General features: G+C 36.2%; 1 pseudogene; it reads right to left on the reverse strand.

Annotated features, from left to right (window-relative positions):
- Positions 1-2,028: 2,028 nt before the first annotated feature.
- Positions 2,029-2,148, reverse strand: LOC112824158 (U4 spliceosomal RNA; annotated as a pseudogene).
- Between the last annotated feature and the right edge of the window lie 12,977 nt (positions 2,149-15,125).

Here is a 15,125-nt window from a genome sequence, read left to right on the forward strand (position 1 = left end):
TTCAGATTTCTTGGATTGTCCTACGAAAGGACATCTTTCCTGGTCACGCCATGACATCTGAAACAGTCCGTCATTCCCAGTGTCCACCTCTGTAATGTGATGCAGGTGTACGCTTGTCCTTTATGGAAGTTATTGTGAATTGTAATGAGGCTCCGTTTATCTGGCTATACTTGACTATTCTAGAGATCAAATTCTGATGTCAACATGGACGTGGAGGCAGTGACCTATGACGAATCCTGCCAAGTAGAAAAATTTGCTTGTGAGAGGTGCTCTGTACCACACAGTGACTAGTAAATAAATTATATCTTCTCTCTCAGGGTTTTTAATTATGAGACAGACAGAGAGACAAAGACAGTAAAGTGGCTTAGAAGCCAAAAAACATTTGGACTATTATCACTTTGGATGCTGACTGCAGCTAATAAAATACTCTGTCCCAAACTGGATTGAATAATAAGGAAACTATATTTTCTTCCAGAAAAAAATCCAGAAGCAGGTGTGGTGTAGGGGAAATATTTTAAGGCTCCAGCTCCATTTCCCAGTGCCTCATGCTCTGTCCATGGCTCTGGTCTCAAGCTGGAAGCAAAATGCATGCAGTGGTTTAACAAGCAAAATTCCAGAGCCAACAATACAAAAAAAAAAAAGTAGATATACCATTTCTTCTAATACTGTTCAAGGAAATACTTCTAATAGTGGAAGGAAACCTTTCCAGAATACCTCCATTCACCCTTCTTCTTATACCCTTCATAGCCCAATCACTAGCAGAGGGAATAGGATTATCATGAGTTACCCAGTTTAGAAGATTCATTTGGGGAACATTAACGTTTAGGGGATTCAACTTCAAGGAAGAAGGAAATATCAAAAACAGAGAGAGTAAGAAAAAAGAATTAGAAGAACAAAGCTGAGTCAGGATAATAAGAAGAATTGTTTTGTCTTGAAAACCTATCAGATCTCCCTAAAACCTTGCTGAGTGTATATAAATGATTCTATTTTCTAAGCCTACTTCCTGTGTATCTTTGCAACAAAATTTCATAAGTTGAATTAATTTTAACGTATTCCTATCAACTTCTAAAGACTCCAGCACAGCATCCTATGTACTAGTAACACCCCAAACTCCAGACCTTTTCTTACGTCTTATCCTGTGTTGTAAAGTACTTTTTTGTATCTTATTCCTTTAAGTCTTACTCTTTAATATTTAGAGTAAAATGCCATTAAGTGCCGTAAGTTCTTCCCAGATTCAAAAGGTCCTTGGTCTAACTGGAACCTAAAGATAAGTAGTAAAAGTGTTTGCTTTAGGCCTCTCTATCTTACTGTTAAAGATACTCCCTGCTTCAAACACTCTTTCTTATTTTCCTACTCCTTAGCTGCTGTCACAGTTTGCTATTGCTTTCCTTCACTCAGTCATTGCTGGAAGGAAATCCATCATCATGCCACCTATGATTCTACTGTTGTTGGTTATTCACCAATAGTTTTCCTGCAACTGCCATCGTTGCCATGGCCACCACAAGAAATCCTATAAAGGGAGAGCCTTCTCCTGTGACTATAGTTCTTTCCAGCGACTCAACAAACTACAGCTATTTTAGCAGTGTAGCCTTTAAAAAGCCTATTCCATTTCTGGTGTTGTGCAATACATTGTTGCAAACATAACACATTAAAACAATACAAATTTATTATCTCAGAGTTTCTGTGGGTGAGAAGTATAACATAGTTGGCTGGGTCCTGGGCTCAAGGTCTCAGGAGGCAGTAATTGAAGTATTGTCTTAGACTGAGTTCTCTTCTGTGTACTCTTCCAAGCTCACAAGATTATTACTAGAATTAACTTCCTTGCAGCTGTCGAATTCATGGAGCTTCCTTTTTCAATGACAGCAGGAAAATTTCTCTGACTTTAGGAAAGCCCAGTTCCTTATAAGTGTTACATAATTAGGTAAGTCTCATCCAGGATAATCCCCTTTTTGATTAATTAAAACACAACTGATTTGGGACCTAATCATGGGGGTGATAATCCATCATATTCATGGTCCCATCCAGACTCAATGGGAAAGGATTATAAAAGGTGCACCAGAGGGTGCAAATATGGGAAAAGTTTTCAATTAGCAATAATCGCGCCTCGGATAAACCTCATTGGCTACGATACTGCCACTGCGCAAAGCTGAGGGTGCAAATATGGAAGAGCAAATAAAAATTCTGCCTATCACAAAAGGCACCCTTCATTTTCACTTTATAGTCTATGTTGGGATAAAAAGATGAATGAGAATTTATCTATACTCTTAGAGAGTTTAATCCAGAAGGCATATGTAAAGATGTTAAATAAAGGCAATGGGATAAGTATTGTGATAAAAACAGTCAAGGAACGCAATAATTCAGCAGAGGAGAAATGCTCATCCAGTTTGGGGGAGGAGAAAGAAAGAAGGGTCATGACTTCAAGAGGTGAAAATTCTCTTTAAAATGTGATGCTCTCAGGGATGGGTAAACATTGTTCAGGTTAAAAGTTAGAGAAAGGAGAAAACAAGCAAAAGTAAGAGAAAAGAGAAAAGAGAGAGAAAACAGTCATAGGCCTTGAAGTACATATTGTTAATTAAACAAAGAGGCCATCAGACTGAGGTGCTTTTAGCACCTTAGCAGCCTACTAAGCAAACCAAAGCCTAAGCTTATAGATGCATTAAGATTGAAGCACCTGGGTGGCTGTCGGTTGAGCATCCAATTCTTGGTTTGGGCTCAGGTTGTGATTTCAGGGTCATGAGATTGAGCCCCGAGTCAGGCTCTGTGTTCAGTAGGGAATCTGCTGGAGATTCTTTCTCTCCCTCTCCCACTGCCCCCTTCCCTGCTTCTCTCTCTCTCCAAAATAAATAAATAAATCTTAAAAATGCGTCAAGATTAAAAAATCAAAACCTAAGGACAACAGCCACAGACAACTAGACGTTCCCAAATAAGGCAACTTCTTAAGCTACAGCCAAATAACTTTCGTGTTTTGCTTCTGCCCCTTTCTGTTTAAGTCTTTTCCTGAGTTCTTTTTGGTGGAGAGTTAACCACTTCCTGTTTGACACTGGTCAATCCGGATCAATTTTTGCTCAAATAAAACTTTAAAAATTTGTAACATGCTCTAGTTTATCTTTTAACAGTATCAACATGCAGCATCCCGTAAAACAGTAGCCATTTTTCATTTTGCTACAGTTTGAGGTTGGAGGCAGGAAATAGAAACTATTAAAAATAGTAGCATTACATTGGGAATAGTGAATGCCCCTGTGTAGTGTGACCACATAGCCTATTGTGAACGGGAAACTATTTAAGAGACTTCGCAGGAAATTATTATTGTATTTGTGTTCTTAGTATATCATATCATCTTGCTGATCATGTGAAAGATGGCTAGCAGAAAGAAAAGAGGAAAACATGGGGCAATAGGTTATTGCAGATTCAGGTCGGAGATATGAAGGTATTACAATAGCATCAGAGCTAGGGAAAACAGGAGAAATCGTGGTATGTTGAGGGGCAAAGTTGGGCAATACTTGACAATTGTCAATATTGAGGGAAAAATCCAGACAAATTCCCAGTTTCGCATCTTGGCAATTAAAATCTTTAGTGGTGTACTATAAGTAGTAGAAAGTACAGGAGAAGGATTTATGGGCCTGGAATTGGGGAAGAAAAGACTAGTGCAGTGTAAGAAAATTCATTTTGAGGTTCTTATGTGATGTCCAATTGTAATGTCCAAAAAACCATTTTATATACAAACTAAAGCATATATATGAAGCATAGAGAGAATTCAAAGATCTGGACTTTAGAGTCAACAGCATGTAAGTTTTAGATAATCATATTGAAATGCCCAGGAAGAATAAATGGAGGGAAAAAACAATGAGCCAATAATTGAAAAATGGTTAAATGGAGGGAGAAGAAGGATCTTCAAAGCTATTAGAAAAACAATAGCTTAGGGGCTCCTGGGTGGCTCAGTTGGTTGAGTGACTGCCTTCGGCTCAGGTCATGATCCTGGAGTCCCGGGATCAAGTCCCGCATGGGGCTCCCTGCTCAGCGGGGAGTCTGCTTCTCCCTCTGACCCTCCCCCCTCTCATGTGCTCTCTCTCTCTCTCTCTCTCTCTCTCTCTCTCATTCTCTCTCTCAAATAAATAAATAAAATCTTTAAAAAAAAAGAAAAAGAAAAACAATAGCCTAATAGCTAGAGGAAGTTGGACAAAGAAGAATCATAAGAGTCCAAGAAGAAATGTCAATTATAAGACTGCATAGAATAAGATAAAGACCAGAAAGCCCTTTCCATTTGATATGGCAGTTAGAAGGTCATTGAGCACCTTCCTTAAAGAAATTTAATGAAGTAATGGAGAGAAAAAGCCACTTGAAATTGTCCTAGGCATAACAGGAGGTGACAAAATGGAAATAAAAGAGAAGACTATTCTTTAAGAAGTCTACACATGAAGGAAAGAAGCTTAAGAGAAAATCTAGAGGAGATAAAATTTTTTAAAAATGTAAAGTTTGGAGTATTTGTAGGTTGCATGTAATAAATCAACACAAAAAGTATTAAAGTAAAGGACTCGGAAAAAATAACTGATGAAAAGAAATCATGAAAGAGAGAATGGAAATCAGAAGCACTGATAAAGGGGATTGGTCTTGAGAAGCAGAGATGGTATCTCTCCTAGTGAGACTGAACAGAAGCAGGAATGGGGGGCACCTGAGTAGCTTAGTCAGTTAGGCATCTGCCTTCAGCTCAGGTCCTGATGTCAGGGTCCTGGGATCCAGCCCTGCATCGGGCTCCCTACTCATGGGCAGTCTGCCTCTCCCTCTGCCCCTCACCTCTGCTTGTACTCTCTCTCACACTCTCTGTCTCTCTGTCTCTCAAATAAAGAAAGAAAGAAGCAGGAATGGCAGAAATATAACTTATATTAGACAATAATATTTTGTTAATGGAGCTCAGACCACATTACTGCAACTTGTTTTTTGTTTGTTTTTCTAAAATAAAAGTGAGATTAGGGTAAAAGGTTTGTTTAGAAGACTTGATTTAGGTAAGTTTTTCAGAGGAACAGGAGAAGAGCTTTAAAAGAGAGAGAGAGAGAAAGAGAGAGAGACGCATTGGGGATCCAGGTGTAGATTACATTTAGCATCTTGTGATTCTGAACAGAACAAGCCAACAAGATGAGTTATTAAACTAAGGAAATAGATCAAGCAGCATGAAGGTCCTACTTAAGGTTATGAATGTAAAATTACTCCTGTCAGCATGATTGTGTGCTTTTACCCAGCCACATTCAGCCATGTTGGCACAAAATTAAATGGACAGAGACTTGGAATCAACCTTGAGCCTTGATTATCTTATTGACATTTTTACCCTTAGTGCTTAAATAAGATTCCAGTTGCCACTAACAGAGCTGTTGGTATTCAAATGCATTTGTCTTTAGAAGCTGGATATCATGTCATACAATTGATCACGACTTCCTTCCTACAACAGTGCTACTGATTCTTTCTCCTAAGTATATCTGGAATCTAATCAAAATGCCTTCAGTTCCAAAGCTGCCACATTGGTTCAAGGAAATACTATCTCTCCCATAAGCCAATTTGTATCTCTCTTCATGTTCACCCTTCTTTCTCTCACTTTAATTATGAAGTATTTAAACATTCAGAAAGCTGTTGAAAACAATGGTAGGCATTTATTTTGTCATATACGCTACAGAGATCTAAAAGGAACATGAGATTAAAATACAGCTAAAATCCTTTCTACTTCTTTCTATTTTTATCCCTAGCTTCTCTTTCCAAGAGTAAGCACTGTCCTGAATTTGGTGTCTATCACTTCCATGTATGTTTTTAAAATAAATTTACCACATGTTCATTATAAATTAAAATATATGAATGTTGTTTTCATATTTTAAAATCATTTAAATGGTATCATACTTCATGCCCATACTAGGTTTCATTTTTTAAAATATGATTTAATTTACAAGAAATTCAAACACATAATTACTCAAGCATTTTTAGCAAAATATGCAAAATATAAGTACATGTTGAAAATGATAAAGAACTGTTATGTTTATGAATTGGAAAATTCAATATTGCTGTGTCAATTCTATTTGAGCTATAGATTCAACACAATCGTTTTCAAACTTACAGTGTGATTTTTTTTCAAATACAGATGGCCAAGGTGAATCTAAAACATATATGAAAATACAAATGATCTGTAATAGCCAAAACAATTTTTGAAAGAAAGGATAACAATAGAGATGCTGTCATGTTTCAATATTTACTATCTATCTAGATACATTAGTCAAGACTCTGGTATTAAAAAATAGGATAGACAAAGGAATTAATTCAACAGAATAAAGTCCAGGAATAGATCCACAGTTGTATGGTCAATCATTAACTCAAAATACATTATAAATCTAATAATAAAAACTAGAAGTATAAAACTTTTAGAAGAAAATCTTTGCAATCTTGGAGTAGGTCAATATTTCTTAGGACACATGCACAAATAATAAAAGAAAAATAATACAATGGATTTTCTCAAAATTATAGACTTTTTCTTTAAAAAATATTCTTAAGGAAATGCAAGGCAAGACCCAAAATGAGGGAAATATTTCTAATACCTATTTATATTTACATAATATTTAATGCATATATCTTTTAAAAAGAACTTGTATTGAGAACATTTTAGTAATTCATAATATAATAATTAAGACAACTCAATAAAAATGGGCATTGTAAAACATACTTCATAAGAGAAAATATATGAATGGTCAAGAAGCACCTAAAAAGAGATTTAATATCATTAATTAGAAAAGGAAATTAAAATTACAGTGAGATTAGAAATTTGTTAGAATTGCTAAAATTAGAAAGATTGACAATAGCAAGAATTGGCAAGCATGTGGAGGTACTGGAATTCTTACTGGAAAGAAAAATGGCGTAACCACTTAAGATAACTGTTTGGAATTTCCTGAGTCCAATACACCCCCACCATACAACTCAGAAATTCTATTCATTGGCATTCAGACTAATACCAATTATTATGTTATTACTAATAACCAAGCCCTTAAAACAACTCAAGGGTCCATGAACAGATGAAAAGATAAACAAAATGTGATATGTTCATATGGAATACTATTTAGCAACAAAAAGGAAAGAAGTACTAAATCACTCAACATTATAAATGATATTAAAAATCATTTTGTTAAATAAAAGCAGCCAGACATGAGCACGTACTGTATTACTCCAGCAGTATAAAATTCAAGACAATGAAAACTGACATATAATGATAGAAAGTAGATTATTGTTTGGGAAAGGGGTTGAAAGGAGTTGTAGTCTGCAAAGGTGCACAAAGAATCCACCAGAAATGATGAAAATGCTCTGTATCTTGACTTTACACTTTAAATGGGTGTAGTTTATTGTATATAAGTTAAATGAAATAATACTGTTACTAAAAATTTTAAAGAAAGAAATTAGAGATACAACTATACAATTTTACTGAGTTAGCCAACAAAAGAATTTTAAAGCAGTAATAAAGCTTTCAAAAGTGTGTTCAGGAAAAGAGGAAATAAGGACTTGAGTGAACAAATCTTCATCTGCATTGCACGTGTGAAAATTAACAGATTAATAAACAAATATGTGTATTTTTTAAAGTTATGGAACAGAAATAACTAAGAGTTTAAAGAAAGGAATATTTCTATGCTCTCCTCTGAAGAGCACATTTGGAGTAAATGTTTAATGGAGCAATATATCATACTTATATTATTACTTGTTTGTTTTTAATAAATTCTTCATGACCATTTAACTTTTTTCTCCATGCAAATCTATTATATGATTTTTAAAAGACATTCCTCTCAAATAATGATAGTTTTTCTATAGTGCATGTCTTTTCTTTCTTAGCTATAAGCTCTAGACGTTCGCCCACACACCTTGTGCTTTGTTTTCTTTACAGAACATTAATCCTGCCTGTCCAGGGAACTGAACAACAACCCCAAAATAACCTTCATCATTTTTTCCCAAGAAGCCTTATAATAGAGTATTTTTATGCAAATAAGAATCCTTGTAGCTTTTTCTCTGTAACCTTGTGTATATTCATAAGAGCTATATCACTTTCATCTCCCAAGCTATGAAATTAGAGCCCCATTCAATACCCAGGTGACATAGAAATTCCCAGGTGGAAATTCCCAGGTGACAAAGGCAAAACAGCAGAAGAGGGGCTTTAGGTCAGAGGCAAAAGCAGTGGTTTAGGCTACATGTGCAGAGATATAGCGAGAACATAGAAATGTGGTTTAACCAAACATAGGATGCTAGAATTGGAAAGAAACATGTTGGGCCCAACTGATGAAGCTGTCTCAGCTGGTCCTCGGTGATGCCCGTTGCTAAAAACATCAGCAGGTATTAGAAATCGGCCTTTAGGCCTCAGTGTATATTCCCATCTGAATTTCACTATAAAACCCAAGTTTCAAATGTTCAGAAAAAGATGGGTTTAATTCTTTTATTGAGCTTCACAAATATTTTTATTTACCATTTTTGACATCTACAAACCCCTGAGATTATTCCAAAATCCTTAATAATATTGCAAGCATGACAAAATGCTAACAGTTATTTTGTCTGGAGCTAAAAGTGGGGGGTGGAGGAGTGGAATCTAGGATGTTAAGCTCTAATAAAGTTTTTTAACTCAAAAAACATTGACTTTAACACAAAAATTTTAAACAATGTATCCACTGGAAAGAATTTATTTCTGTGCTCATTTCTACATTCTCATAGAAACAAAATAAACAAATTGATCAGATTGTAAATCCACATTAGAATTAATAACTTCTATGTATAGATATTTAAATATATATTCCAACTGAATGTTTAATTTTGTCTAAGAAGGAACAGACAAAAAGACTTTTAATGTTCAAACTTAGTTATTGATATCCTTTAAAATGATGATAATTAAACCTCAGAGGAAGATTCCATTGTCTTCATTCTAAGTCCATGGTAGTACCTGGGAAAAGTATTTATCAACTAGTATTTAGATTTACTTCTGAGAAAAATGCAAGTTTTTGGTAATATCCATCTCTCTAATTAAATTATATTTAGGGGCGCCTGGGTGGCCAGTCAGTTAAGCCGCCGATCTTTAATCTCAGTTCAGGTCTTTATCTCAGGGTGGTGAGTTCAAGCCCTGTGTTGGGGCTACTAAAAATAAAAATAAATAAATAAAAATAAAAAATTATATTAAGTTAGCCTCTCTTAAAAGCTTTGACTCCCAAGTTCTAGCCCAATGCCTGACACAAAGGTCTAATGACACAATAAATGCCTGGTGAATTACTGAGTGAATAAAAGAAAACAAACATATTTAAATTTTTTTAAAGATTTATTTATTTTATTTGAGAGAGAGAGCGAGGGGAGGGGCAGAGGGAAAGAATCTCAAGCAGACTACCTGCTGAGTGGGGAGCCTGATATGGGACTCCATCTCAGGACCCTGAGATCATGACCGGATCCTAAATCAAGAGTCAGCCGCTTAACCAACTGAGCCGAGCACTCCAAACATCTTTAGTTTTTTATTTGGAAGTTCTTCATGCCTAAATTATTCTCTAAAATAGTTTAAGCACCATCAGTAGTCATACTAGCTTTTATAGAACTTAGAGCATGAAATAAAAAGAACTTCAAAAAAAAATTCCTACATGCCTGAAAAAGTCAATGGAACATGTTTTGATTGTCAAAATCCAAGCATTTTAAATCAACCAGTTAATCAGAAATTGCCTTTTGGTTCTTCCTATGGATGAACACAGTGATACTGACAACAATAATACTGTGAAGCAGTTATGCTTTATATTTTGTCTACATTCGCAAATATCCAGATAATTTGAGTGCAAGTCGATGACTATTTTACTTTGCATTTTCAGTGATCTGCCTTTTATAAATAGCCACTGGAAGAGATTTAATCTGATGGGGGTTAGGAAAGGAGAGATTGTTAAATTCTCAGTTTAAAAGTTTCTAATCCCTCTATGGAAGAATCAGCACATTTTTTTTATCAGAAGTTTTTAAAGAATTAAATCAAAAGGGAAAAAGTTTCCATTATCTCATATTCAGTATTCAAAATGAAGAAATGATTTATAAATTTTATTACAGAAACTTTGACCACATTTTTAAAAAGTTTCTGAAAGGTGAATCAGTTGACTGATAAGAACCTGAGCTTTTCCATAAAGAATATATTTTGAATTAGGGCTTAGATTTATCTACCATATAGCTTTTATATAAAAATGTAAAATTATACATTTCTTAAAGCTTGTGGAATTAATATTGCTGTAAGAATATTTTTCTCTCTGGGTATATTTAAATAAGTCAATTTCATGTAAATGTCCATCTTGTTTTCATTGTCAGTGGTAAAATGGAGAAATGTAACATTTTACAAAACAACAAATCTCCAAAATAATCACTACTGAGAAGAAACCTGACATAATATTAATAAAATAAGATGTCTGCATACTAGGTAAAATGATATGGGCTATGATTAAATGTCACCTTTATTTTTATAGACACAGAGTCTAAAAATAGGGATCAGAGATGTTCATAAATTCACCCATTGAATATACAAATATCATTGAGAAAACCTTATCAGGCACATTCCATGAAAACCTTCTGAACTTTAATCATACATGGATAATGAAAAATTTGTCACAGAGTTCATGAAGTGAGATTGTGATTTAATTTGAAAACATGTAATGAGAGAGGCTTGCATAAGATAGTCATTAATTCAGGTCCTGAAGTTGCATAACCAAAGACACCCCTCTGCAAATTTTCCAAGGTGTATACTGTATCTTATTCATTCTGTCCCTGGATGTCTTGCCTAAAGATATGCATGGTTTTTCAGTTCCTCCTTCAACTCTGTGAGCTGTGCAGTTTTTTCCCCATAAATTACTCTTTTCACTTAAGTTATCTTAAAATTTGTTTAAGCTAGCTAGAGTTTGCTTCTGATTGCTATCAGATAACCATAATGATTATCAAAATCAGTAACAAGAGTAGGTTATGGGCAACATAACCTTGGAAATGTGGAGCATTTGGAATTGGTTACTAGGTTGAAATGAACCAAAAGACTGAAATGCTAGTTCATATTCTACTACTTCCTTTGTTGACCTGAAGCCACATGCCTACCAAATGTTTAGCTCCTGGTATTGATTTTTGTATTAGAATCCTTCACTTGCTATTATTAGAGATAAATTATCTTATCTTGAATTGTAAATAATTGGAAGGAAAAGCATAATTCATAAGATTGGCAGGTGGGGAGACAGTTGACCAACTAGATCAGGGAAGTGACAGGAGCTAACATTCCCTCTTCAGGAAATAATCATTCTTCTTTTGATGTGCACCTCTTGGCTTGATATTGAGAATTTTTGGAGACTGAATGCTTGATAACAAGATGTAAGAAGGAAAGGTTTCCTTGACCCTCTTAGGGTCCCTGGCTGAGTCCGAAAATTAAACTGACAAAGACAGATTAACAGGGAAAAGGCATACACACTTTATTAAAGTTTTACATGTACATGGGAGGCTTCACAAGACAATGCAGACCTGAAGAAATGACCAGAGCAGGAAGCTTTTGTGCCTTTAAGACCAAGAATAAATTTGTGAAGAATAGTCAAGACAAATGGGATTGGGCTAGAGGTAGTAAATGGTGAAGAAGTAACTAAAAATATAAGGGTTAGTTTAACAAGGTTTGTTTGTACAGATGTCTTGGCTTGAAATTCCCTGTCTCTGATGATAAGAATGTCTTCCCTCTTCCTGGTGTAGAGAAAGCACCTTTCACAGGGGAGTTTTATGGCTTGTTTCAGGGAAGAAGGGTGGGTGGTGGAGGGTGGGTATCAGAGTGACCTTCCTTCTTCTGCTGTTTTGTTTTGTTTTGATTTGTTTTAAATTCCTTCAGCTTAAGCTATACAATATGCCATATTTTGAGATAGCATATCCTGAGCCTCATCAAGGACACCAGCAAATGTCCATCATAAACTAGGCACTATCCGATCAACTCCCAATAGTATAACATGTTAGCCCTAAAGGCAGAAATGTGAATGAGAAAGTCGCTCAATCTACATATGTGCTACTATTTTCATATTGTCACCTGTCCCACAGTCCACAATATGGTCCCATGAAGCATTTCCTATGACTTCATCATTGAGGGTGAAAAACCTCTAGGTTTACAAAAAGCCCAATAAATTGCACCAATTCTAGTTGGAAGTATGCTGCTTAGATCTTGCAACTTCACCAAGGAATGGCCTTCTAGGGACTATAGAAAGTGATAGTCTTGCAGTGGGTTCATTTATTTTCTACTTTACTGAAAAGTGATTTGACCATGCTCAATTAGACGTTAACAATCTTGGAATAAGCAAGACTGGGGGATTAGTGACAAGACTTGGGAATGGGAAACTGAACCTCCTAGAGTAAGTCTGGAGTTTGAACATGACTGTGTTTGATGTGATCACTCATCAAATCCTTTCCGCCCACATCACCCATTCTCATTAAAGAAGCCCCTAGGAATCAGGTGACGAGGCACACCCTCTCTGAATGTTGTCATCTTCTTCACTCAACCAGATAACCAATTAATTATTAAAAGGGCACACCACAAAGCAACTATGCAAAAAAAAAAAAAGGCAATGCACAGACTAAACAACATATATTTCCCTTCAACACTGACCTGCTTACTTTAGTTGCCAAATTTTTTGTTTTCTTGGAATAGAAACCAATTTTAAGTTCCTTATATGTCAAAAAACTTGCAGAATATCTGGTGTCGGTTTGATTAATTGAAGGAGGCAGAAATATACCTTCATCGGAACAATGCCTTAGAGTCACTTAGATTATTCTGAATTTGGATTTGTGTACAGAGTTGAATACTGTACTCTCAATTATAAGGTCACACATAATTAGTAATTAGGACAAGATCATACTGGATTAGGGTAGGCCGTAAATCCAATATGACTAGTATCTTAATAAGAAAATGTGGACTCTTGATATTGAGAGTATTTTGATTTATAATAAAAAATTGTTAAACTGAATAAAAGAAACTTCTTTTAAAATAGAGTTATTTAGGAGGCCGACAGGGGGAGCTCTCTCATCCCAGATAGGAAGAAGCCTACTTTCCGACGCCACGGGGAGGAAGGATGATTCCACCCATGCCTGTTCAGGCTAGCCAATGGGAAACCGCCACAACTCAGCCAATCAGAAACAGTCACCACCTGAACTCTCACTTTTTTCCAATAAATTTTCATTCAAAGCAGCCTCTTCCAACTTTCTCCTTTTTCTCTGTAAAGTAATATTCCTCTCCTGTGTTCTCTGGATTTGCCTAGGCTTTGCCATAGCTTGCATGTCCCAAATTGCAATCCCTTTGCCATTTCCCAGTAAACCCAATTTGCTGGTAAAACAACTGGTGGTTTTATTTTCAAGGTCAACAAAATATGTATTTGGTCATCCTCTACTGTTGCTAACATGTAGCTCCTAAAACACTGTAATTCCCTATATAAGAACCAGAGAGGCATCTTTTGTAATAATACTTAGCTTTGTTTCCAGTTCCTAAAATGGCTCCAGAGCAATAAAGATTAAATGGGTGTCTTGTTTTTCATATAACAAGCCCCTTTCAACTTCACCTGAGTTTATGTTACTGAGGTGAATTTAAAACCCCTGAAGTTGGGACTGGTTGCCAGGGGAACCAACTGGGTATTTAGAGGGTTGGAACGTTTTTAAATCCACCCCTAGAGTTGGGGAGAGGGACTGGAGGTTGACCAATGATTTAATCAATCGTGCCTAAGGAATGAAGCTGCCATAAAAATCCCAAAAGGACAGGGTTTGGAGAACTTCTGGGTTGGTGAGGGTGCTGGGAGAGTGGGGAGGTCAGAGAGGGCATGGAAGCTCTAAGTCCCTTTCCCATGTACCTAGCCCTGTGCACCTCTTCCATCTGGTTGTTCCTGAGTTACTTCCTTTTATATAATAAACCAGTAATTGAGCAAGTTAACAGTTTTCCTCAACTCTGTGAGCTGGTCTAGTATATTAATTGAACCTGTGGAGAGGGTCACAGGAACCTATGATTCATAGCCACACAGAAGTACAGACAACAACCTAGATTTACAATTAGTATCTGAAGTGGGGAAGGGGAAAGGGCGGTGTGTGGGACTGAGCCCTTAACCTGTGAGATTTGATGCTAACTCCAAGTAGATAGTGTAGAATTCAGTTAAATGATAGGACACCCAGCTGGTATCCAAAGAATCTGAGACTTGTTTGGTTTGGGACTCCCCTCCAACACATAGGCACGCATGCAAGGACATGCAGGCTGGGTGGCCCAGGAGTGCTGTGAGTATAATGTTAAGAATAGAGGAGACAGACGGAGGAGTGGTTTTCCTTTGTGGGAACACAGACCCAAAGAGAGAACACCATAGGAGAATGGAGACAGAGACTGAGTGATGTGTCTACAGCCAAGGAGCGCCAAGTTTTGCTGGCAACCACCAGAAGTTAAGAGAAAGACATGAACGGGATTCTTCCCTAGAAACTTCAGAGAGCATGGCCCTGCCAACATCTTGATCCCAGACTTCTAGCCTCCAGAAATGTGAGAATAAATTTCTGCTGTTTGAAGCCACCCAGTTAGTGGTACTTTATTATGGCAGCCTATAAAACTAATAAAGCTTTCTTTACACGTCAGATCTCTGCTAGTATCCCCATCTATGGATCAACAGAATCAAAACAAAATTTCCTCTGAGCAAAACATTCACTTCAAAATGAAAGAAACACAAAAATTGTTCGATTCTCGGAGGATTTATTGTAGTGGTTGGGTTGTCTCTCACTGGAAAAGGATTGAATGCATTTTCAGTTGTGATGGGTTAATGTGATAAGACTAAAGAAAGGTGCATTAATTAGGGCATGTTCTGTTGTGAAAATTGTAGAAATAAGCATAAAAAAGAAAGGCCTTCAATGTTTATTATATAATCCTGTGTCCAAAAGGAGAAGAGAATTGGTTTATTTGCTTTCCAGAGATAATTGGATGATTTAGGAATTTAAATTATCCTGCCTTTTCGGACAAGAGCTGCAATCCCGTATTTTCAACTGTACCCCACTGGAATTACAAAGTTTTGAGGCAGGATGGAGACTTAGCAAGAGAAATAAGTGACAAAACAGATAAGAAATAAACACGTTGAGCTACAAGAAAGTAGGCATTA

Source organism: Callorhinus ursinus, unplaced genomic scaffold (assembly GCF_003265705.2).
Source record: "Callorhinus ursinus isolate GAN/ISIS: 27379988/994484 unplaced genomic scaffold, GSC_fseal_2.0 scaffold9, whole genome shotgun sequence".
NCBI lineage: Eukaryota > Metazoa > Chordata > Mammalia > Carnivora > Otariidae > Callorhinus > Callorhinus ursinus.